This window comes from Balaenoptera physalus (assembly GCF_965194825.1).
Source record: "Balaenoptera physalus genome assembly, chromosome: 12".
Classification (NCBI taxonomy): domain Eukaryota; kingdom Metazoa; phylum Chordata; class Mammalia; order Artiodactyla; family Balaenopteridae; genus Balaenoptera; species Balaenoptera physalus.
Window position 1 is genome coordinate 57,152,308 of NC_138897.1, and position 26,447 is coordinate 57,178,754.

The 26,447-nt window shown below is 42.8% G+C and overlaps 1 protein-coding gene and 1 long non-coding RNA gene across 10 annotated transcripts in view; one reads left to right on the forward strand and one right to left on the reverse strand.

Annotated features, from left to right (window-relative positions):
* The window catches only part of LOC309640245 (uncharacterized protein), a 645,560-nt gene that overhangs the window by 36,157 nt on the left and 582,956 nt on the right, over nucleotides 1–26,447 (forward strand). For 7 of the 9 annotated variants that reach the window (XR_014252096.1, XR_014252097.1, XR_014252098.1 and 4 more), the window contains exon 4: nucleotides 18,906–18,985. The gene's annotated coding sequence lies outside the window, so the exon portion shown is untranslated. Of the gene's footprint in view, nucleotides 1–18,905; nucleotides 18,986–21,488; nucleotides 25,574–26,447 lie in introns of those variants that run through there. The other 2 variants (XR_014252103.1, XR_014252104.1) reach the window with 2 other exon arrangements.
* LOC309639591 lies at nucleotides 1,501–15,639 on the reverse strand. Its single transcript, XR_014251771.1, has 2 exons — nucleotides 4,484–15,639; nucleotides 1,501–4,172 (listed from the first exon to the last, which is right to left on the reverse strand). It is a non-coding gene; the product is annotated as an uncharacterized lncRNA (long non-coding RNA).

Genomic DNA, 26,447 nt, shown 5'->3' on the forward strand with positions numbered 1-26,447 from the left:
AATAATTCAGTCCAGCCTGGCCATTTACATGGCCGTCAGCAAACGAGCCAGTCACCATCGTGAGCTGCAGAGTAGAAGGACTTTGAGACAAGAAAGATCCTCATCCTTGCCTACCTCTCTGAGGTGCTGTGGCAACTAAAAGAGCAAATGCGTATGAAAATTCTTTGTGAGCTGTAAAGCCCCATTCAAAGGAAAATAAGGATGCTGATACAAATAGCATATGACACCTGCGGCGTATTTTCAGTTAGCCAGTCATCATTGAGCTGAATCCTTTATGCATCATCTCATTTAATCCTCACACCAATCTTAGAATGTTCTGTCATAATTATTGTTTTTCTATCTACATATAAATATATATGGTATAGGACAATATAGCAAAAGTATAAATGTGCTTAATAAAAAAATACAGTTTTTAGTGCTGTAAAGACTTCTCTGGACCAATCCCACTCCAAATCATTGATTTCTGCCAAAAAATACAAAAGGAACAAGAAAACCCAATGGGCACCCCCAAATAAATCAGACCCTCAACCATATCCTTCTCTGGCATTTGTAATTCATCACTCACTTAACAGCGGTTTCTAAGCATCTAAATGTATATATATATATATATATACACATATATATATATGTGTATATATATATACATACACATACATACATACATTTAGATATATTCTAAAATATATATAAATAAATATGTATATGTGCTCTTAAATATGTCAGCAGTGACCTTCTATTTATAAAGAACAAGAACAAGGCTTCTTCCAAGTGGTCACTTTAATAATTATCCATATAATAATTAATAATTCCTTTAAAAGATTCCATAAAATATATCCATAAAATAATTTAATAATTATCCACACCTTTGGTCAAGTTCCTCTAGGTGGTGGTCTCTTTTCTCACTCCTACTCGTCAGTATAACAAAAGGAGAAGCCTTCAAATGCAGTTAGTGTGAAACCAAAGACAGCTAAGAGATAATTAGGGGCAGAGAAGAGGAAATGCCAGCTTCTTTCAGGATGACGTTGCTTCCTTTTTATAGGTGGGAAAACCAGTCTTTTCATATTGGCTTGTCAAGGCATAAGTAGCAACGTGGTTCCTAAATGTCTAACAAAATGGAAATAATTTAATAAATTATAGTGCAGCTATACAATAGAATATTATGAGCCAATTAAAATGATTTTTAGATGGGGAAAATTATAGTGTGGGGAAATCCTCAAAATAAAATGGTAAATGATAAAAATCAGGGTATACAACTGTATGCGTGGTACACCCCTAAGGTTGTTTTACACACACACACACACACACCAGCACAAAATAGGCATCAAAATGTTAATAGAGGTTATCTTTGGATGTCGAAGCTATGAGTTTTTCAAAAATTTTAATTATTATACTTTTCCTTACTTTCCAAATATTCTATAATGATCATTTATTATTTTTATAATAAGAAGATGGATGTAAAATAGTAAAGAGGTTGTATATTGTGATTTAAATGTAGGCAAGAGCTTCTGAAGATTATAGTTTCCAAAGTTAATGTGGTTTTAATAGTCCTGTTTAGTTATGAACAGAAATCTGATTTTTCTACGCTGCTTTCCCTTATTCTAGGGGCTTTTTAGCAGATTCCTATTGTACTGCATGGTTCTTATCTTCTCAGCATGCACAGAATTTCCCAGGAATACCTGCTAAATGTTTTGGGCAAATGACTTTCAGATGACTGGGGCTCAGCCTAGCAAAGGACTACTGCAGTGCATTGAGTTTCCTTCTAATTTAAAGGAGATTATTTAAATTTGCCTAAAGCTCTCAATGTGCTACTTGAAAGTTCTTGCTAAACATAGAACAAAACCAATAAAAATCTCTAGGGAATAAATGTGACAAAAATAGGACTAAGATGCATTTTTATGAGCAGATATTTGAATATTAAGTGTTGAAAGACATTTATTAATTGGAGATAAACCTCTGAAAACCTATTGAAACATACACATGGGACATGATCATAATGCAGAGGTATTGATTTCTACCTTAGAAAAGTATTTTTAAAACTTAATAAAAATAATGCCATTTGCAGCAACATGGATGGACCTGGAGATTGTCATACCGAGTGAAGTAAGTCAGACACAGAAAGACAAATATCATATGATGTTGCTTATATGTGGAATCTTAAAAAAGGCTACAAATGAACTTACCTACAAAACAAAAATAGAGTTACAGATGTAGAAAACAAACTTATGGTTATCAGGGGGTAAGGGGGGGGAGGGATAAATTGGGAGAGTGGGATTGACATATACACACTACTATATATAAAATAGATAATTAATAAGGAACTACTGTATAGGGAACTCTATTCAATACTCTGTAATGGCCTATATGGGAAAAGAATCTAAAAAAGGGTGGATATATGTAATGTATAACTGATTCACTTTGCTGTACAGCAGAAGCTAACACAACATTGTAAATCAACTATACTCCAGTTAAAATAAAAACTTAATTAGAAAAACAAAACGAAAATTAGATTGGTATTTCCTAAAAGTTGGCCAGCCTTCATGGAGAAGAGCAGGGCATCCTCGTCAGGACCTACTTAGCTAGGGCTCGGTGCCTGTGGGATTATGAGGAGGTCTGTGAACACGCCTGAGTTAGAAGTGGGCGACAGTGTGTGACAGAGCTTCACCTCTGGGGCTCAAAGGCATGGAGTGTGTTCCTGTTTGCTGTCAGACCCCTTCCCTGCTTCTCCCCTGCTCCTATCTGCTATTTCAGGGAAAACACTTCTCAGATTCCTTGCCCTCTGGCTTGATGTAGTTTCCATTTGGCCAATGGAAGCTCCTGGAAGACTGGGGGAGAAGGGTAGAAGCCATGGTACTTTTCTCCCTCTCTCTGTACCTTGGGCGGTGTCTTTGGTTATAGCTTTTCCTCCTTTTTGGTACTGGCTTCTGCCAGGCGATTCCGAATTCTGGGCTCCATCAACACCCTCGGCTCCCTTTGCACTCCCAGCCTCCGTAGCTTCCAGCTGTCGCTAATCTGTTTGGCTTCTCTACTCTTTCATCACTTATATATTAAATTCTCAGTATTAAATTCCCTGCAAAATACTCAAATTGGTTTCTGCTTTTCTCACTAGACTTTGGCAATACAGCTGGTTATAATTTAGGTTCATGCTGGGAAATGCACCCCAGCTCAAGGGAACATACATAGGGGAAGAAAAGTGGAGAGTTTTCAAAGATCCACTGCATCTCAGATATTTTGTCGCAGTGGCAGCAGGGAAAACGCAGGGGCCGCATAGACTGGGGCTTGTTTATGCACAGAGATTTAGAGAGAATTTTAAGCATGTGTCAAAAGAAAAACAAAAGTTGGCTATCTTCATAATTCAGGGCTGAGGGCTGATACCTGGCGACTTGTTTATGGAGCATGTGGAGAAGCCATTTATTTCCTTAGGAATCAGCTTTGATTCCATGGAGCTTCAAACAACACTTATTCTCTTGAGTAGAAACTTTCTGGGAAGACCTAAATTTAATAAAACTTGAACAAAGTCTGAATATAAGAGGACGTCTCCCATGGCTGTGCTAAGCATGATTGGGTAACAGAGTGTATATAATTTTTAAAAAACCACTCTGGGATAATTACTAGGTGCTTTTTAAATTTTAAAATTCTCGACTCTATAAGTCAGGACCATAATTTGTGAAATCAAAGAATTACCAGTTGCAGGGGCTTCCCTGGTGACGCAGTGGTTAAGAATCCGCCTGTCAATGCAGGGGACACGGGTTCAAGCCCTGGTTTGGGAAGATCCCACATGCTGCAGAGCACCTAAGCCGTGCGCCACAACTTCTGAGCCTGTGCTCTAGAGCCCATGAGCCACAACTACTGAGCCCGCGTGCCACAACGACTGAAGCTTGTGTGCCTAGAGCCTGTGCTCCGCAACAAGAGAAGCCACCGCAATGAGAAGCCTGTGCACCGCAACGAAGAGTAGCCCCCGCTCACTGCAACTAAAAGAAAGCCCTCGTGCAGCAACGAGGACCCAACGGAGCCAAAAATAAATAAATAAATAAATAAATAAATAAATAGATTTATAAAAAAAGAAAAAAAAAGAATTACCGGTTGCTATAGTTTTGTCATCAATGGGAAATTCTTATGATAGAGGCAGGCATAGAACAATTACAAACCGTGCCCTCTAAAGAAAGACAGCAGGGCTTCCCTGGTGGCGCAGTGGTTGAGAATCTGCCTGCCAATGCAAGGGACACGGGTTCGAGCCCTGGTCTGGGAAGACCCCACATGCCGCGGAGCGATTAGGCCCGTGACCCACAATTGCTGAGCCTGCGCGTCTGGAGCCTGTGCTTCGCAACAAGAGAGGCCGCGATAGTGAGAGGCCCGCGCACCGCGATGAAGAGTGGCCCCCGCCTGCCACAACTAGAGAAAGCCCTCGCACAGAAACGAAGACCAAACACAGCCATAAATAAATAAATAATTAAAAAAAAAAAAAAAAAAAAGAAAGACAGCAAACAAGATGTGCTCGGTACATAGCAGACAAAATCTTTGCTGAGTGAAGGCATGCACACCTGAAATCATCAATGAACAAGCAATTCTTTCTGTCCGGACTTAATAGTATCTTCTAAGTGAGGTTTTGAAGAATGGCAAGTCATTCTGCAGGCAAAAGCAAAGTAGGATTTCAGGAAGACCCAAGCGATAGAGTGGAAAGAATGAGCAGTGGCCAGGTGAGACTGGAGTGGGGAGGGTTATAAGACAATGCTGGTAGGTCAGATTAAGCAGTTTCGACTTCCTTTTGTGTCCCGGGGGGCACCGAAGGCTTTTGAGTTAAGGAATGACATGACCAGATTTGTGCTTTGCAAGTTCCTTGTGTTATGGAGTCCAAGCTGATACTGCTCTCTGCATGACAGGGCAATAAATCGAGAGATGAGCTGGGAAAGCCAGCAGCCCGAGAAGATGGTGGACTAGTGTCCCAAATAACCACCTTACCCGAGTTAGAATTCAGGCTTCTTTTGTACTCACAGGGGAGGGGGTGTGACTGGCTTTTGCCAACTTCTTGATGCCTGAATCCTTTGCTCTTGCATCTCTCCACATAGGTCTGGTCACAATGTCCCTATAAACCTCTGACAAGATGAATGTTATTCTCTGTTCTGCAACGTTTTATCTCTATATGAATGGAAAAGTGTTATATATTTAAAGGTCAGAACCTTGAGAATGGGCTATCCTGTATATTTCAGGCTATGGGCAGCATTCTTTTACAAGAGGTGTAGATCCAGCATGACTAAGCACAGGTAACAGAGCACAAAAGTTAGAGCTAAAGGAATAGATCCAATAGGGACTCAGGTTTGTTCTTCTCTGTTACACTTGCATTCACAAGTTCAATAAGTATTTGTTAAACTAAATTTTTGAGAGATGATAATGAAACAGCAGCTAAAAATTCTTCTGAATATAATTACAGTGCTTTAGATTGGGAGCATTTTCATGTGAGGTGTGGTTAACACCTGCTGTTGGTTTCCTAGCAACCATGCATCATTTTGGTGGAGAAAACCAAAGGGTCACTTAACATCTCCACTTAGAACCACTCACAGGACAGTTTGTCTCAAAGGAGACTTTTACCTCATTTGTTCCCTCAGCTTCCAGAGAATACAAGACAGGTCAAAAGGGATGACATGAGGTTTGGGGTGGGTGGGATTGTGCTTTTGCAGGAGGTTTGGTGAGTACAAGATGGGGGAAGCAGTGCAGTGCTCTCCTATCATGCATACTTGCATCAGAATAAGGTTTTCACAGTAAATTTAAGCACAAAGGAATTGGCAGAGAGAGACTCAGATGACGTGAGAGGCAGGAGATTGTCAGATGAGCTCCAAGGGTGAGAGTTGGGTGAGGGAGGATGAAAACAGAAGGAGTGAAGGGCAGAGCATCACCAAGACACTGAGAATCTTTTTAGTGATCCTTAGAACAGTCCTGAAGGAAGTTGTTATCATGCCCAGTTTATAGGTGAGCCACCAGAGACCCATAGAAGTTAAGTGACTTGACCAAACTAGCCAGACCAGGGCCTCATCACTCCAGGCATGAGGGGCACGAGCACAGAACTCATTGACCCACTATGGTCACCTGTGGCCAACTTGTGCTAAGTCCACTCTCTGCGATCTTCCTTGACCCCTTTTTGGCACTTGCCCCTCTCCCACTTCCTCCTCAAAACATTGCGTGGTTCCTGTCCTCACCTCTTTCCTTCACCTCCTCCCTCTCCAGCTGCTCCTTGTTGGCATCCTTGGCTGGCATCTCTTCCCTTCCTCTTAAGAGGTGGTGTTCCCCAGACCTCCATGTCCGGCCTCTTCTCTTCTCCAACTACAAACCCTCAGGGGTGATTCGTCTACCATCTGGGCTTCAACCTGCACTTACATCCCACTGATGACCTGTAAATGTATGCCTTTGCTTCAGACAGTTCAGCTGCCTTCAGTTCCATACTTCTCAGATATAAATAGGTGGATATCCCACAATCATTTCAAATATCAAAGCAGAACCCACCATTCCTACCCTGAAGCCCCCATCTGATTCCAAATTCTGTTATGAGTTTCTGATCAGGGGACAATTTATTTTAAAAATATGGCCAGTGTTCTCTGGGGATCCTTTCAGATCTCAAGTCTTTAATGGCAGAACAAGCATATCACAACCCCAGTTTAATGCCAGCATGGCTTCTCCGAGAGGGGAAAATAAATCTCAATCTGTAATGTGTGTTTTAGAAACCAGATCATAGCTTTGTCCCAAATGTGAGATTTGCTCAGTAAACCTCTCACTCCTCACTCACACTCTTCCTGGTGATCTTTTCCTTGACTCTATCAGGTGAGAAGAGGAGCGGACGATGGATAGGAGGGAGGGACAGGAGACCCTTACAGAACTGGGTTGGTAACTGCTGGGAATGAAGTCGATTGCCAAGCAAGAGTGCCCTCTCCTCACCTCCCCCTAGATATCAGTTTGTGATATTCCATTCCTCCCTCCTTTCTTTTAGGGCTGCTCTTGGTATTTATTTTAACTAGATTGTACCTATATAAGATAGGAAGGAAGGGGATGTATATGTCATATTCTTAGGATTACACAGCTGAATATCGAATTTGCAGATCATAAGAGAAATGCACAATTCTTCAAATAAAGATGTCTTCTTTTGGCCATTACTTATTTAACAAATGTTTCTTGAATGTGTCTGCTTTGTGTCTGATACTCTGCACAGTATTGAGTTGAAATATCTTCCACAAGAAAGTTTATAAACAAAAATAGGTCCCTTGGGTCCAAGAAAGTTTAAGAATTGGCTGAAGGATTACACATTAAAATTCTAACTTTAAGAACATATGTGGGTTGCTGAACATGACATCAATAGATTAAAAATCAATTGTAAATACACCAGTAATAAGCATCTGAAAAATACCATTTACAACAGCAACAAAACCACAAAAGAACCTAGAATTAAACTAACAAATGATGTGTTAAGACTTGTGTGGACAGAATTATAAAACTCTATGAAAAAAATATTTGAAGAAATCTAAACAAATGGAGATATCTCTCCCATGTTTGTGGATGGGAAGACATCAAATCCTAAAGAAGTCAATTCTCCCTAAAGTAATTTGTGAATCCAATAGAATCTAGGCAAAATCCCATAGTTGATCCTAAAATTGATACAGATAAGTAAAGAGCCAATAACAGCCATAGAAATTTTAAATACAAAGAACATGGCAGATTTGTCCTACCAAATGTTAGGATTTCTTTTAAGGCTATAGGAATTACGGCAGTGGTGCCAACCACTGGAACAGAATGGGGACCCCTGAAATAGACTTATGCGTAACGGAGTCTTGATACACAACAGAGATAGAATTATCAACTAGTGGTGGAAAAGTGGGCAATTTAGTAAATGGTGCTGAGAAAACTGGCTCTCCACGGGGAAAAAAATTAAATTACATCACCATCGCACACCATCTAAGCAAAAATCTATTGCAGATAGCTTAAATATTAAAGTAAAACTTCAATAGGCCTAGAAGAATAGGTATGAGATATGTTTATAATGCTGAGGGTCAGAATAATTTCTTAAGACACAAAAACACAGACTGTAAAGGAAAAGATCGATACATTTGTTAAAGGAAATTTTCAGAAAAGGTAAACTCATGACTCATACAGATATAAAATGAACGTGTATTAAAGATTTTATTTACTTCATTATTAATGAGGGAACCAGGCAGGCGTTACAACTGTTAAAAGGAGAAAGCAGAGAACCACATGTTTATATGGAATGAAGGAATGTTGAAATAAATTTACAAATGGATGTGAAGCTGGCTTTTCCTGCAGGCAGGTAGTGGGAGGGGGAGTAAGGGGTTTGGGCAGAAGAAGGCAACTGAACCACCACCAGACAGAATTTATTTTCACGTCAAGAAACAACAATTATTTTGCATTGCTAGCAGTATCTGCAACTTAAAAGTTGTAAAATAGCTCAAAACAATGAACAGCTAAAATCCAGTAACACAGAAGCATGTGCTCTAAACAATGCATGATTTTCCACTGAGAACACACAATAATCTTTTGTGTTTATTCCAAATCTGTCACGTATTTGACAACATTAAAAAACAATTTTGCCCATCAGAAGACATTATAAAAAAGTGAAATAATAAGCCACAGACTGAGAGAAGCACTTTGTAATGACTATAATTAACAAAGGATTAGTATTCAAAATAGATAAAGAATTCCTACAAATCAATTAAGAAACATAAAACAGCCAGTAGAAAATGGGCAAATGACACGAACAGGCAATTCTAAAAAGAGAAACTCAGAATGACAAAGAGATGTATGCAAAGATGCTCAACTTCACCAGTAATCATAGAAATGCACATTAAAATCACAGTGAGATAACATTTGACATTCGTCAGATTGGAAAAAAAATAGAGTAGGCTGACAGTTACAAATGTTGAGGACTACATGGCACTATGGGAAAAAAAATTGGTCAGAGTGTAAATTGGTACAACCACTAGAGCAACTTGGTTATTGCTTGTAAAGTTAAGGCTGCATGCCCTCAAGCCAAGTGATTCATTTCCTGCAGGTCTGAGTTCCTGGGGCAGCGTCATGGCTCTGCAGAATGGCAGCAGTCGCCTTGAGTTGCTCAGGCTTTGGGGGGCAGCACCCCTAGCTTTGCAGTGATAGCCGCAGCTTCCTCACATGGCTTCATCTGTGGCTAGATCTGCAGCTCTTGTCTGAGTAGCACTGAGCCCAGTGTTTCAAGTCTTCCAAGAATTCTGGGAGATATTTTTTCTGCTTAAACTGGCCAAAGTCAGTTTCTGTTGCTTGCAATTTAAAATCTCGACTGATATGCCTTACAAAGCAGCCTTGAAATCGATAAAATAAAAAGGATTAGAATCACACAGAGAGACTGACAAATACCATGATCAGAATGGCTTATCCATGTTTTGGTTTTTTTTAAACATCTTTATTGGAGTATAGTTGCTTTACAATGGTGTGTTAGTTTCTGCTGTATAACAAAGTGAATCAGGTGTACATATACATACATCCCCGTATCTCCTCCCTCTTGTGTCTCCCTCCCACCCTCCCTATCCCACCCCTCTAGGTGGTCACAAAGCACTGAGCTGATCTCCCTGTGCTATGCGGCTGCTTCCCACTATATCCATATTTTTTAAGTTGTAAGAATTATAAACTTACTTTTCTCTCTTTGCAAGATAACCAAGAGGGGACAGAAACTAAATTATAAGCCCATATAATTTATGATTCTCCAAGTTTGCTACTTGGTGAATAGCAATAAAATAACTTGACAATAGTGAGAGGACCCAAGAACACAAGAGGTCATTTGATATGATGCTATTTATAGAAAACACCGTTATAAATTTAAGAGTATTATTTAAAATAGCCAACTGGGAAACCCATGCCACAAATCACCTTAGATTATGGCCTTCGAGGTCATTAAAAAAAAAAACGACTTTTTGTTTACCCTAAAGTTTGATAAACAGGACTTTATAAAGAAAACTTTTTTTTTTTTTGGATGATAATGGTGCCCTGTCTACCTTCTTAAAGAACAGAGAGAAATTTTATTTCATTTGGCAAAAATACAGTTTCTCTCTTCCAAGAACTCAAAGTATGTGTACAAATATTAACTGATAGCCTTGTAGAGATGGAGGAGAAGGGGTGGAGGGCCGTGAAGGGGGAAAGACGAGGAAGAGGGAAGGAGGCGACTGCAGGGGCATGTGGTCAAGATGATAAAATGATTTTCCTGTTTTACTTAATAATCCCCAAGGTGTCCACACCTAGGTCAGTTCACCAGTAAGTCAGCTGCAGTATACTCTGTCCTCAACCTAACATTTGATCTATAAATGAGAGCGCCCTGCTTTATATGGTTGTTCTTGTTCACTTGTGTCTCTGTCTCAGCTGGGAAAACGTGTAAATATTTATACAAACCAATCTGTTATCTCAGAATCCAGGATTTTCTCAAAGCGGCTTCAGTTCAGCTTAATGAATATTTATTGAGCATCTTCTACCTTCTGGGCATTCTAGGGATTTGGTGGTGGATATATTCACGCAGTGCTTTTCACAGTGTGCTCCTGGGGCGAGTAACCTCGGCACCACCCGGGAATTTTTGAGAAATGAAAATTCCAGGGTTCCACCCCATTGCTACACAATTGGAAACTCAGGGGTCCTGGGCCAGCAATCTGTATTTTAGCAAGTCATCGGGGTGACTGTGAAACAGTAACCTTTAAGAGCCACTAAGGTTGTGTGAATGGATGACTTTCAATACCGTAACAGCTCAGTAACTGTTAGATGAATGGATAAATGACAAAACGAAAGCAACAACAACAAAAATGAATGAGCTGCTGTAGAGTTCAGGACAGGATAAAGTATTTGCATATTTATAAGAATGGGCGAAAAGGGCTCGGTCTCACAGCTTTCCCTGTTGACTTTGGCACACTCCCGTGTTCCCAGAACAGTTGTCGATTTCTTTTTCTCTGCTCATTAATTTATTGGTCATTGTTCACTGCCAGCTGTGGGAAAAACAAAACGACAAGATAAATGAACAAGATCAGACAAAACCAGAAGCAGCAGCATTTGGGAACCGGTGATGTCAGGACAGCAGTTTTGGTTTTCTACTGAGAAATTGGGGTAAACGTGAATAGAGTCTGGTTTGTTATTTATTTAAGAGACGAACAGAATTCATTGTCAATTCACTGTGCCCTGGTGTGGAGAGAAGACAGGCTTCCCCCTCTTTCTGGAAGAGGCTGGCAAAGCTTAGCTCAGCTGTTTTAGTGAAGTCAGAACTTGCTTGGGGACACAGGACTTCCTCCACAAAAGATTTTTTTTTTAATGAAAGAAACACTTTTGTGTCTTCTAAGCTTCAGCTGGCCCCCAGCCTGGCTCTCTGCAGCCCCTGTCTTCCCACGATCTGACTGCGAGTCTAGAGGGGCTTTCTTTGGCATTCTAAACCCTGTGACGTTTTGCCCAGGCCTTGGAGTGAAATAAGGGCCTCCGAGAACCTCTTGAAGTGAATTTCATGGGAGTCTCAGCTGGGAGCCCTGGAACGTATTCTGCCCCTGGGGAGACTGGAGATGAGGACACTTTGGTTTCGTAATGTGACTTTTGTCACAGTAGAGCACACTTTGGATTCTCACTTCCTGTTTTAATTTTGTCTGGAAATAAGAAAATCTGCTGAGATTTCATTTCAAAAGAGCAGTTCGACTTCTTGAAGAAAATTTCTCTGCAAATTAGAAAAGCGAAGGAGAACAAAACTGTAGTCAGCAGTACAGACAGCCAGTTAAATACTAATTTAAGAGCCAGTTAACACTGGTGGTTAAATAGACAGTATTTAGCATGTGCACCGCGTTCTGAGCACCGTGGCGGCGGGGAGGAGGGGAGAGTAGAGAAAGCATCGCACAGGAGGGGCCTTGGAATGAGATCGCAGAGCTGTTGGGGGAGGGGGCACCGGGAAGGCAGTGGGGAGCACAGGGGTCGCAGGTGCGAGTGGATATCATAGGCTTGCAAGGCTGTCGGGAGTCAGGCTGTGAGGGGTCTTGTACCAAGTTAAAGAAACGTGGACTTCACCCCATAGGCCAGAGGGAGGTGTTGAAGGTATTTCCTCCGGGAGGATGGGCTGTGCCCGCTGGGCTTGCGAAGACCACGGTGCTGGAAAGGAGGAGGCTGCTGGGATAATCCAGGGAAGCGGTGGCCTGCGGGGGCGCAGCCTCCTGGTCTGGGCTCTTCTTTTACCCCAGAGCCCACTGGCAGAGCAGAGTTCACAGCCCCTGCCCAACTGGAGGCACGGCTGGAAACGGAATAAGGCATGCCAGAAAGTTCTTGGAAGTACCATATTTTGTCTTTAAAAAAATCATGCAAATGTTTGCATTCTGCTTCATTCAATCGGGGCTCCAGGAAGCTGGGCCATATCTGTTTCCTGTGGCCTTTGGTGTCCCCTGCATCCCCCAGGGTCACCCATACTCCAATCTGGGGAGGGGCCTGCCCCGTGTTGACATCCCCTTCAAACACCATAGGAGCAAAGTGTTTGAAGGGGCGGTATTTGCAGAAATAATACCTTTCTGTGCCATGTGCACAATGGCTCCACGTGTCTTAAGGATTTACTGAATTGGATTTCCTTAAATGGATTTTATTGTCATTCTCTAATACCTTTAACACCCCTCATACCTCTAATACCCCTCACTCTAACTGATAAATACATAACTGACTTTACAGATCAATAGCTGGCTACTGAGTGGGTACAGAGTGCCAGGGGTGACTCCCAAATGGGAGGTCTGGCTTTAACTTGATTGCAGAGTATTTCATATTTTATATCTAACTTTTCTAAGATAGATAGTAATAGTTAACATTAACTGGGCACTTACTAGCTTCCAGACACTACACGGGGGTAGGTTATTTCATTTCCTCTTTACAAGAAGCCCGAGGTAGATGTGTTATTGTTATTATTATTATTTCCATTTTATAGATGAGGAAACTGGGATTTGGAGATGTTTTAAGTTTCTTAGATTTCCACAGCCAAGAAATCCAAGAGCCAGGATATGGTCTCAGGTGGTCAAAATCCAACATGTGAGTTTTTAGCCTCTCCACTAGAGGACTGAAATCGAAACTTTGGTGGATGACTAGACAGTAACACTTAAGATCTTTGCAACCCTGACATCCGATGATTTAGTGAACTCTTAAAAGAGCAGATGGATTCTGATAAGAATTGATGGATAGAATTTCCCTTGAAATTACACTTTTTCTCCAGTATGTTATCTTAAGACAAAATGGTACCCAGTGAGACTTTTCCATTGGATTTTTTTCTTCATTTTCATTGGGTATATAGGTAGAAGTGGCAGAGATTAATATATCTCAAAGAAAACTTGATTTTCTTTTTAGTTGTAAAACGAAAATAAAGATATTGTCACTGTCTTAGCCTCCTAGGGCTGCCTAACAAAATATTACAGACTGGGTGGCTTAAACAAGAGAAATTTATTTTCTCACAGTTCTAGAGGCTGCAGAGTTGAAGATCAAGGTGCCAGCAGGGTTTGGTTTCTGGTGAGACCTCTCTTCCTGGCTTGCTGGTGGCTACTTTGTCCTCATGTAGCCTTTCCTCTGAGGGAGAGGGGAGAGAGAGAGAGAAAGAGAAAGAGAGACCTCTTCTTTGTACAAGGCGACCAATCCTATTGGATTAGGGCCCCACCCTTATGCCCTTATTTAACCTTATTTACCTCTTAAAGGCCTTATTTCCAAATGCTGTCACCTTTGGTATTAGGGCTTCAACACATGCAGCTAGGGGACACAGTTCAGCCTGTAGCAGTCTCTGACATTTGCCTTGGCAGGTAAGCTGGGGCAGCGGCCCAGTGACTGTCCCAGGTCCCCCTTGTGCACATGGGGGAGCCAGCCCTTCCCAGGCTGTACATTTCACCTGCCTCACCCTCCTCCATGTGTCTGGAACACTCAGGGCCTGTGCAGATGCCAAGTCCCCATCTGTCACTACCTTGCTGTGTTTTTGTTATCTTATGCTTGCAAAGCTTCCCCTGGGTTTAAAAATGCAGTAGAAGTGTCATAATGAATTGCATCATTCTTTCTGGTGCATTTAAGTGGAAATCACTGTTATATATGTTCTTCCAGTGAAACTCCACTTCCTTTGCATATACATTACAGAACAGCAATAATACAATTCATCATATTTCTAGAGCACTTTACAGTTTTCAGATTGATCTCACTTACCTAATTTCCTCATATGATCCCTAGGTGATCAGCAAGATGAGTATTATTATCCCCATTTTACAAATGAGGAAATCGAAACTCAGAGGAGTTCATCGACTCACACAGATAAGCTGGGAAATTCTTCTATCTGCAAATAGTGTTCTTCCTACAGTGTCTCATGTATCACCTACACCAGCCTCTGTAGACTTATGCCCCAGTTTCTCAATGGCATCTATTCAGTCTTTTATCTCCTCTGGGTTCAGTACCCCCTTGATCCAAGAACAAATTCTTCCTGGAATTAGGTTCTGGATTGTGGTGACCTTGCGTCAGTTCAAGGGCAAAGTTCTGGAAGATTCGGGGGAGGCTTGTTTGTAGTGTCCCTATGTGATGGCTGCCTCTGGGTGCTTCAGGGTCACTTAGCAGCTGAGACACAGCACTGCCTTGCTCACGAACACCCCTGGCTTGTTTTGACTGTACATCGATGTCATCTCTGGGCTGTGGCTACAGTGGTTTGGGGATGCAAATCTTCACAGATGGCAGGTCAGACTGTAAATACTCCACTCCCATCCCATCGTAAAACCAGTCCAAGGAAAACACCAGAAACTAATTAAAACTAAGACAACAGTGCAAATATTTATGGGGGCAGAAATTCAAACAACGCTAGCAAAAACAAAGCACGCTTTTCAGATCGGTATTAATTAAAGTAAAAGAAACATAATGCTATCTAATGGAAATATATATATTTTTTACCATCAGATTTGATACCTGCAAATGATTGTTTTAACTGGGAGGATAAAGTCATATAAGTTATTTAATCAAAATGGTAATTAATTTCAGCCATTTGCCTTCATACTGATCGTCTAGTGTTGCACGGTGTCATAGGAAGGGCACAGGAACGGGAGTCAGGATAAATGCTGCAAGGAGTTGTGTAACTTTGAGCATGTCACCTAACCCTGTCCAAAGTGACCTTCGGTTTCTTCATTTGAGAGGAAAAGAAGAGAAGAGAGGAAAAGAGAAAAAAGAAGGGATGGGGAAGAAAGACAGCTCTGAAGACACTGTCATCCAGAGGGGCTGGAATGTCTAATCTCTAATGTATTGGCTCAGGCTGTGGACTTGAACTGGGGTGCCCAGGTTCAAATCCCAGCTCCATCATTCACTAGCTGTGACAAATTCCTTAGCTTCTCCGTGCCTTTTTTTTTCTTACTTGTAAAACCAATCTGTGTTGTGAGCACTAAGTTAGTAACTGTAAGTACTTTCAATAATGCCTAGCTCATAGGAAGTACCTCGTAAGTGTTAGGTGTTACTATTATCATCAGATGATCTTTACTTGGAGGATGGAATAATGTGCACTGGAGGAAAGAAAGAGTGGAGGGGATTTCTCTAAGGATTCTGTGCTTCTGACTGGGGAATAAATAGCAGAGGGGAAAGAAACTAATATTTAAGTCTGTATTATATTGGAAGCTACTGTATTCCCACTGTATTTATTATATTGGAAGCTACTGTATTCCCACTGTATTTATTATATTGGAAGCTACTGTATTCCCACTGTATTATATTGGAAGCTACTGTATTCCCACTGTATTTATTATATTGGAAGCTACTGTATTCCCACTGACTAGATCAGAGACGATACAAATGAGGACTCAAAACAATATTTGTTCTAGTAATAAATAATCCTGTGATAATTTTTTTTAAATTTCTGTTTCTTGGGAGAGGAGTCTGAAGATCAGAGAGGTTAAGTAATTTGTTTGAGATCACACAGCTAGCAATAGCTGAGCTGGGATTTGAGCCCAGGTCTCCGTGGCTCCGAAGCCCCTGCCCCTTCCATCATGCCATGATGCTCTCACAAGGGGTCAGCCAGGAAGGGGACACTAATGTGCCCTGCCAGAGTGAGACAGGGCTCCTGCTTGGTGATTGCTGCACAGCAGACAGAACCAGGAGTGCAGTAATTCTACCAAGTGTTGCCTGGGTGCCCCTTTATCACTGGCTGCCGCCCTCCGTTGCCTTCCAGCTGCTACCATCATCCAACTCTCCCCTCGCCCCTCTCAGCTTCCATCACCAATGCTAGGTCGGGGTGGGCTTGATATGGTGTTGTTTCACATGCAAAATTAGCAGATACGTGGCTGACCCTTAGCTGGCACAAGGCAGGTATTCAATGTGTTTGTTTTTCTCCCTTTGCTCCCTTAACCTCTGACAGCAGTCAGGCCTGCCTAAGGCCAAGGACCCAGCTGATTTAGATGTTCATGTTAAAGGCCAATCATGGTATGAGCTGTTAGGAATCCTGAGGTGAGTGAAGCCCGCAGGACGCTGCCTTCGGGGAGTTTACGTGTAACCGGGGACAGAGCCATACTGCAGGGGCGTGCAGAGTGGCGAGTGGTGACGCTAGTGGAAGGAGGAAGGGTGGCTCAGCTGCAGGAGGACTGGGGGGCGCTCCACACAGAGAGCGAGTTTTGAGCCAGGGAGGGGTGCGAGGAAGGGCAAAACAGAGACCACCACAAATGCAAAGGCCAGAGTCACAGAAGACCCAGAGCTTCCAGCACTTGGTGAGTGCTCAGGGCTGCACGTGGTACAGGCTGCCTGGGGAGGACACGGGGCTGCGCGGAAGGGACGTGCAGTGCTCCGGGGCCTGGACCATCCCCAAGGCCAGGGTCCGAGCGACTAAGGAGGAGAGCAACGTGGTTGGACTGGTTTGGGAGAAACTCCCTCAGGCAGTACATTCAGATGCTACGGTGGGGGGATAGGTTTATGCCGGAGGAGCAGTTAGGAGACCCTCCCAATTCGTCCGTGGCCTCCTCTAGAGCAGGCGATTGAGGGAGAGTTGAAGAGAAATGACTGAGGCGGCATCATAAGGATTTGGTGAGTGGTGGGGGTGAAAACTCAGGGAAAGAATCATGCAAGCGTTTCCTGTTGAGAGACTGAGCAGGTGATGACCATTTAACGGAGGAAGGAAAAGCCAGATGAGGACAGCGTAGGCTCACAGCCCAGCAGTATAACAGAGACAATACTCTCTTTCAAAAAGCACCCATGAGAAGAGTCCGCTCCCAGAGCCTCAGCAGGGAGGTGTGCTGGACCCCTGAGCATCCGGTGTGTGAGGGGGGCCTCAGGGACAGAGCTCCCAGAGGGAGAGGCTCCCCCACTACAAGGGAAGGGATTTCTGAGGAACTGCAGCAGGCAGAGCTCAACTTTGGAGGAAGGCACTTCATTCATTCATTTCTTCATCCTTTCATTCATGGAGTGCCTGCTACATGCTGGCTCAGAGCTAAAGGAGGGAAGCAGAGGGAGGAGAGCCAGTGCTCGTCCTCCAGAGCCTCACAGACTAGCTGTGAAGGAAGAAGTAACAGGGGAAGCATGTTCCAGTACAATCCACGCTATGGTAAAATTGAGACAGGAAAGAATGGGGAAGGCTTCCTGGAGGAGGTGGCATTTGACTTGGCTCTTGAGAGGTTTGTAGAAGTTGGCCAAAGAATAGGACCTGCACCTTCCAGCAGAGGAAACAGCTTTTGCAAAGTGTGGGGAGGAAGCAGAGTGGGACCAGAAAGAGATTCAAGGTGCATGGAACGGGAAACAGGTGACCCTGGATTTTAAAAATGAACTTTGAAGAACAATGGTAACTATGTGAGGTGATGGATGTGTTAATGAACTTGATCGTGGTAATCATTTCATGATGGACACATATATTAAGCCCCATTGTACACTAAAAAAGAAAAAGAATAATCATATTATACAACCTGAATGTATACAATTTTTATTTGTCAATCAATCATACCTTAATGAAGCAGGAAAAAATGGACTTTTGTTACCAACACTTTCAAGTCGGGTCCCAGCGGGGGTCCTTCTGCCCGGTGTCTTTTGCACCAATAGAACCAGACCAAGTTGGGTTCAGAAGCAAAGGAAAGCTTTATTCTTTGATCAAAGGATGGAGAGCTGCAGGATTGCGATCCAGAGCACAAGGTCTCCCCCAGGCCGTGGGCCGGGCTGCTTTACAGGGATCCCGTCAGCGGGGAGGGGGCAGGTTCTCAAGGGAAGGGCACAGCTGTGCTGTTCACACTCCAGATCGCAGTGCGGGGCGCAGCATCTCTGCAGAGGCCCCCTGTGAGCAAGCGAAACTAGAGGAAGCACTAAGGAAGAGGTTAGACCTTATCGCCTCCATTCCCTCTTATTCCCCCTCCCCCAGCCCAGTGGGCTTTGCTGGTGACACTGAGCAATTTCAGAACAAGAGGTTAAGGATGTTCCCAAGTAGTAATAACAGCCCCATATCAGGTATTAGCCGCCTCACCCCAACTCTGAAGGGCACTGGTGGGACGGCAGGGGATACACAGGCGGAACCTGCGGGTGACGGAAGTGGGTCTGCTGGGTGAGACCAAGCCAGCTGGGGCACCGCCCGCGCTTGGCCCAGGACACCTGCCGATTCCTCCCGTGTGTGTGGAGGGAGGGACGTGAGCCTCTTGAGCCCTCTCCCGAGTGTTTGCAGTTTGTTCACCAGGGTCTTCAGCCAGGTGACGAGTAACCCGCAACATGGCACTCGGGTCATGGTGCGGCTTCACCCAGGCCAGCTTAGAGACCCACAGGGACTGAGCGCCCAGGTGTGTTTTACAGTTACCTGTGGACAGATGGGTCCTTCCTGATCGTGGCAGGCAACGTTGATTCTGCTCAAACCAGCAGGATGTCCCCCTGTACCTTTCACCGTGACGAGTTACAGCCGCTCAAATGGGTCAAAATATCTCCTTTTCTCTCCTGAGCAGACGCTGCCCCCGTTCCTCCTTTTCCTGGATTGCAGTCAGGACACCTGGGTCTCATCCATGTTCTGCAGTGAATTTCCCTGGTGAGTACAGGCCAGGCCTTTCACTTCTGTTTCTCCATTTTGAAAATTAGTGGCCCATCCACACCCAACTCTTGGTGAACGTGTTCAGATCGAGGTGCCCGCTTAAGTAACTTGCTCCTTCTCCCAGCCTTCTCACGCGGGGAACAGGTTATTAATATGAAGTGTTCAACTTCAGCCTTCCTTTAGTGAAGTGTTATTAAATAACCTATTCTTTCTCCCCCACTCCCTCTCTTTCTCTTTGTTTTCTTCCTGCCCCATCCTCGTCAGGTTGAGGAGCTGGAGAAAGAGGACTTGGTCTTAAACTGGGCACAGCTGTGTATTTAAGAAACCATCAATGACACCATTCAGTTTTGACAGGATTCCTTTTCTCCTCACTAGAGGAGCCAGGAATTTCCACTTGATAGTTTGTTCCTACCTTCCTAGACAACCCTACCACATCATTGCAACTTGGTACAGAGAAAGAACCATGAGCTAGGCATGGGCTGCTGTTCCCTGTTTGTATAATGAATAGATCAAAGAGATAACAGAGGAAAGCATTAATTTAAGCCAAAAGATAGCTGAGCAAGGTACAGACTACATAAGAAAGCATAAACTGCAAATTAATTACCCATTTTGGAAGTACCATAGTTTATCAGATTATTATAAAATTCCAGAAGAGAACTTGGAAATCAACTAGTCCTATCATATCTTTTTATAGATAAGGAAATTTAAGACTGAAAATAAGTTAACTCACTCAAGGTCACAGCAGTATTATTTGGTCTTATTTTGGGGAGCTGTGAAATAAAATGACAAAGAAAAAAAAGGGCTAATCTTCTAAAATAGAGTTCAGCAAACTTTTTCTCAAAGGGCCAGATAGTAAATATTTTAGGTTTGTGGGACATACAGTCTCTGCCATTGTAGCAAAAGCAGCCATAGACAAGTAAATGAACTGGCATGGCTATGTCTCAATAAAACTTTATTCACAAAAACAGGTGATGACACTAGGATGGTGATAGCAATTTTTAAAAAAGGAAAACAACAGGTGGTGACAAGGATGTGGAGAAATTGGAACTCATACATTGCCGGCAGGAATTAAAATGGTATATATAAATAAAATAGTGTAAATAAAATAAAACAGTAAAATGGTGTAGCCACTGTGGAAAACAGTTTGATAGTTCTTCTAAAATTTAAACATAGAATTACCATATGACCCAGCAATTCTACTCCTAGATATATACTCAAAATAATTGAAAACAGGGACCCAAACAAGTACATATACACAGATTCATAGCAGCACTATTCACAATAGCTAAAAGGTGGAAATAGCCCAAATGTCCATCAATGGGTAAACAAATCATTGTATACACATACAAGAGAATAATTCAGCCATAAAAAGGAATGAAGTACTGACACATGTCACAGTGTGGATGAACCTCCAAACCATTATGCTAAATGAAAGAAGCCAGACACAAAGGCTACATATTGTGTGATTTCATTTATAGGAAACCTCCAGAATAAATAAATCTGGAGATTTCACATAAATGATAAATAAATAAGTAGAGACAGAACACAGATTGGTGGTGGCCAAGCGCTGGGGGAGGAGGGAATGGGGAGACATTGCTTAATGGGTACGGGACTTTTTTTTTTTAATTAATTTATTTTTGACTGCGTTGGGTCTTCGTTGCTGTGTGCTGGCTTTCTCTAGTTGCAACAAGCAGGGGCTACTCTTTGTTGCGGTGCGCGGGCTTCTCATTGCCGTGGCTTCTCTTGTTGCGGAGGGCTCTAGGCGCGAGGGCTTCAGTAGTTGTGGTTCGTGGGCTCTAGAGCGCAGGCTCAGTAGTTGTGGTGCACGGGCTTACTTGCTCCGCAGCACGTGGGATCTTCCCGGACCAGGGCTCGAACCCATGTCCCCTGCATTGGCAGGCGGATTCTTAACCACTGCGCCACACAGGGAAGCCCCTGGGTACAGGATTTTGCTTTGGAAGGATGCAAATGTTTTGGAACTAGGTAGAGGTGGTGGTTGTACAACACTGTGAATGTACTAAATACGTCTGCATTGTTTCCTTTAAAACAGTTAATTTTCTGTTATTTGAATTTCACCTCAATTATTAAAAAAGAAAAAAAAAACTAAACAGGCAACAAGGCGCATGTGGCCCATGGACAGTAATGTGCCAATTCCTGTTATAACAGAGAGGCTAGGATGGTTCAGTGACAGTGAGTTTTTATTGTCAAGAATGTTTGTTGTTGTTGTAATCATTTATCCCATCAAGGAACAGAAATAAAGCAATTTTCCAGGTGTAATATTTTCATGGCTAAGAATATTGAAAGTGAAGATGTCTCCAAACCTAACCAGGTGGGTTTTGGACAAATTTCAGACAAAATTTAAATCCATTGACTCTTTTGGTAAAGACCAAATTCATGTTGAAGGGCTTTTACTATTTTTAGAACCTATTGGACATCTCCCATCCCAATTTTGGGAACTAAAATAAATGTTTGGGGCTTTTTGTCAACTTCCTGTTTCTAGGGAAGAAGAACCTAGAAACGTCTCATGTAAAACGTGCCGGAAGCTTTTGGAACATCAAAGAATTCCCAGGAAACAAGGGAATTTGTTCATTGTAAAAGCATCTGAAAGAAGACACTAGATAATTTTATTTAATAAATACACACGATGACTCTTTCTCAAAGATAATTTAAGGGATTTAATCAATTTGGGGTTCAATGACCCCAAAACCATGTCTAATTCAAACATGAAAACAAACTGAGAAGTCTGTGAGCTTTGGAAAGATGAGAAATTCTCACGTGAAACTGGACAGCTTGGCTTTCTAGGGCTCCCTCGTATTTTGAATTCATTTGAACAGTTAGGAAACGTGAGACAAAGAGGCTATTTTCAACGGAGAAGAAGGTAGAAAAAAAATGATGTCTGTGATTTGACTTTTGTGTGCCAGGCCAGGTTTCCCAGGTGATGGGGGTACCATAGCGCAATTCACTGGAGGACAAGCCCCCTTAGGTGGCTTTTGTTCAAAGAATGGCTGTGTTTCAGGTTACGACAGGATCCATTTAGGCTTTAAAAGAGTCACTAACAAGAAGGGCTGCCTGACATTAGAATAGCTCATTCCTGAATGAGGACTGTCTTTCATGGCATCCTGCTTCCTAACTCAGATGCCTAGAGTTCTGGTGTATCCCCCTTTCTCCTTGTAGAAACATCACACAGACCTTATTTACATTTTAGTGCGAATGAGTGTAAGGCAGTGAGTATTTATACTTAGCCAAATTTCACTGTGAAATAACAAGTGCTGTTTCCTGAGTTCTGGTTCTGGGGAGCAGATTGAAACACTATATCTGGGCAGAGGCCTCCTTGGGGACCCTGGACATTCACTTTATAGGGGCTACCAATTCTGCCCAAGACTAAGGCTGGCGCAGGAAGGGTCAACATGGGTTTTTGGACTGTGGATGGGCAACTCTTGGAGTGAAGGGCAGATGCCAGAACACTTAAGGACATTTCTTGATCCTGGAAGATTCATTTAGCTCCAGATTCATTTAGCTTTAGGTGGAAAAGCTGTTCACAGCCAAGGTCGGGGGAGGGTTATTGGTGATTCTTCTTGTTTTTCTTTGTGCTTTGCTGTATTTTCTGCAATGAGCTGTATTACTTTAATCATCATTAAAAAAATCTAAAAAAATATAAAATTAAAAAACCATTTTCTGCCTATAAGTTATTTTCAGTGATCCACGACTCATCCAAACTTTCATTCAATTTGTCATTGCCAACCTTCTGAAACTGCTTCTTAAAATAATTGCAACAGGAAAATTCCCAGAATTACTCTGGGTGTAGCTTTTGGTCAGACTGATCGATGTTTTCTGTCCACACAGCCAGGGAGAGCTGGTAGGATTAGATGTTCCAATCACACTGGGGTGTGGACAGATCACCAGGCTTGGTTTGATTGAAAGAGACAGTTGGAATAGTTGTTGGAAGGATTCTGTCCCTGTGTGCGGAGACAGTCTTAGAAATAGATGCCCTTTTGTACCCCTCCCCGCATCCTTAAACTAAAATACCACGAATACTATGCTCATTGTTTATAATCTTATCTGACTGAGGAGAAAGGGGAGGGATGAATGAATGAGGACCCCAGGATACTGCATCATCATGAATTTCAAGGAGACATGGATTGGAAGGAAAAGGAGTATTTTAAAAATGTATATACTAAATATGTATAAATGACATATAAATATATATACATTTAATAGTTGAAAAATATATCCATGTCGATGCAGCATCCTGGGGTCTCCATTCATTCATCCAGATGTATATATTTGGAGGCAGTCACTGTCTTTCAGGTCATAGGTATGTACCGTGTACAAGTTTCATCTTCAATCCCCACATTTTGTACTTTTGTTACTATAAGCATATACCTCTTAGATCAATATCGGTGTCTGGAAGAAGGTAGGAATATTTTACTAGCAAAGAAAGTTGCTGGGCCTGGCTTTACATTTGAGAGCTACAATAAAGTGTTTAATTACCAAAGCAGACCCACTTCGCCAGCCACTTTCATCTTAGTGCAATAACAGCACGCCAGCCCCTCCTGCCCCTGCTGGTTTAGATTATGTGAAGGCAGTGGATGGGTGTTCCGCATGCCACAGGCAATCAGCTCAGGAGTCATCAGCTCAGTCTGAAATTCGGCTGAAAGCTGTACAATGTCAGAATGATTATAATTCTCTCCTTTTAGATATTTACACTTTGCAGTAAGATTATAATATCAATGGTTCAAGTTTCAAATCTTCCCACAAGATGCCGTTCTTTTTTTGGGGGTGCGGGGAGAGGGGATTCCTCTCCTTTCCTGGGCAGTTAGAATCTTTGCCAATGCATTCTCCACCCCACACCCACTTTTGTCCCTCGCAAGCTGTTTGAGACATGTCACCTGTCTCTGGTGGAATGCATTATGTTTCTATTTCTGAAAATAAAGCATGAAAGTAACACATGTATGATGGAAACAGTTTGAGTTTCTGCAGAGACTGTCCTGTTTGAACTCCACGTATCACGTCTCTGTTCCAACCTGGGTTTTGCACATTTGGAGCCTCGCATCTTGCAAGGAAAGCACGACTTTGATTAGCTGCCCAGGTCAGCCAAGGGGTGGAACAGATGATCTCTTTGGTAATCAAGAAATTTAAGAGAGTCAAGCCATCTGTTTCAGCCTGGCGCCCTCAGGGTGGCTGTATGTTAGCGGAGTCACCACGATCCCAACTCTTAGCTTTGCAAGTTCAGATACGCAGTATCATCAGATCCCCAAGAGTAAATCAGGCTTTAGGAGACTGATCCCCAGTAATCAAACTCGCAAAAGGCTGATGGATAAACCTAGCTCATCATGTGCGTGTGAGGATTAAATGAGAGCGTGGACATAAAGCTTACTTACCTCTGGCCTGGCACATATAGTAAGTGTCCTGTAAATGTTGGCTTTTATTTGACCCAGTGACCTGTCATATAGTATTTGCAGCACAGGATAAACACTGACCAGTAGTTACTCTTTGGCTTCCTCTCCCAGTTCTAGAATTCATACAGAGCACCATCCTTCTAATAGGCAGTCAGTCATGATGTGATAAAATAGGTCATTTTAAAGAAGTTCCTGTCCTCAGGATGCACCGGGCCCAAACTCTAAAGACACCTCCTTCTCTTGATCTGCTGGAGAGGTGCTCTTGTCTCCTGACTGTAGTTGGCAGAGCTGCTGGCCTGCGTTTACAGCTCTGAAGTGCACTGCTTCAGCGAGCAGGTGGCTGATCTTTCCCATTCTTTTTTTTTTTTTTTTAATTTTTGTGAAAATGATAAAAGAATAAAGTTTTATTGGTTTAAGCTAAAGCGGACATAATTATTTTCTACATTAGTATTTGCACATGTCAATGAAACTGCTTCATCCAACACCCAATTTTACATTTTTAAAATCATTGTACATTAGGGATTACCCATTCCAGAAAAATTTGAAAACTGAGTTCATGGAAATGAAGACCATATTCTGTGTTCTTTTTAACTTTAAGGTATTCCTGAGTATTAAGATAATGATTAGAACATTCGAGATTTTCACATATTATATGATATTCATTATAAACAACCACATATTCTTTTTATTGGAGTATAGTTGATTTACAATGTCGTGTTAGTTTCCGGTGTACAGCATAGTGATTCAATTATACATATATGTACACATATTCTTTTTTCGTATCTTACCCATTCTTTGTTGAGTTTCATTAGCTTCCATTGTAATTGACAGTGCCTGTAGGTATTCCCGGTGCTACCTCTCCCGGCTGCTGTAACACAATGCTCATCAACGATCCACTCACCATTTGCACTCAGGGAGTAGTGGAGGTGCTGGTTTGTCATGGGGGTCCACAGAATTTGGTGGAATTCACTGTAGCTAACACTTAACGTAGGTTATGCCCATGGTCTGAAGAAAGGCTCCACCTCCAATTTCTCTTGTGCATTGAATTGCAGCGCTCCCTCCCATCCCTGCCTTTTGAGATAACCAGTCAAGCCCTTGGGAAACAGAGAACAGAGCCCTAGTAGACTGAGATAGGAAACTGGTTATGGTTCACTAGGAGGATGGAGTGAGAGAACGGTCTGGAGCACAAAACTCTGCCCAGGAAGAGAGGACCTGACCACAGGGTGGGGCTGGGGTGGGGGTCAGGGTGCCAGGTAGCCAGGGGCCAGCAGGAAAGCACATCATACTCCCCAGAGGTCTGAGGGGACACTACCTGTTGCAAAGAGGTAGAAGCGGAGTGAGAGCAGATGTCAGCACTGTCCTCCTTTACTGTAACCCCCAGGGTGGCTTCTGTTGATGACAGCGCTGAATGGTGCCACCTGCCTTGGCACGAGAGAGAGATGCAAAGCATTTGGAAGGGCATGGCAGCTGAGATGAGAAGTTAGTATAGCCTCTACTCCGTCTATTCTTGACTTCCTCCTGGGGGAATCAGAGCTGTGTCTGCAGATGGTTACTCTTCATGGAGTGGTAGAAATTTATCCTCCTTTCCTGAGTCACGTGGCCATCTGTTATCTACCTGTCTGCAGCAGTGCGATAGGTCGGCGATAACTGTTCAACATCAGCTGAAGAGGCATGCAGGAAAGAACACTTTCATTTAGATTCTGACTTAAAAAGGAAAACACAGATCTCAGGTTTGAGCCAGGGAGTTAATATCTTACTGACCGGAAGGTCTTCTCCCAGCCTCAGCATAATCAGTGTTTCTTTGGAGAAGGGGTGGGCAGGGGTGTAAGAAATCACCGAAAGTGCTCTATTTCTTCTTGTCATTAAATCCTCTGAGGCCAGCGTCCGGCGTTTGCCCTGGGAGCCGGGTCAAATCACCAGCTGGATGTGCGTGCCTCCTACAGACGTAAAGGGCCTCTCTGTATCTTCCCCCCAGGGTCCCGGCTGTGAGGTCTGAGCCATAGCCCTTGCGCTCTCGCAGTTCCTCCTGCGCTGGCCCGCGGTGTGAGAGTGGGTTTCTC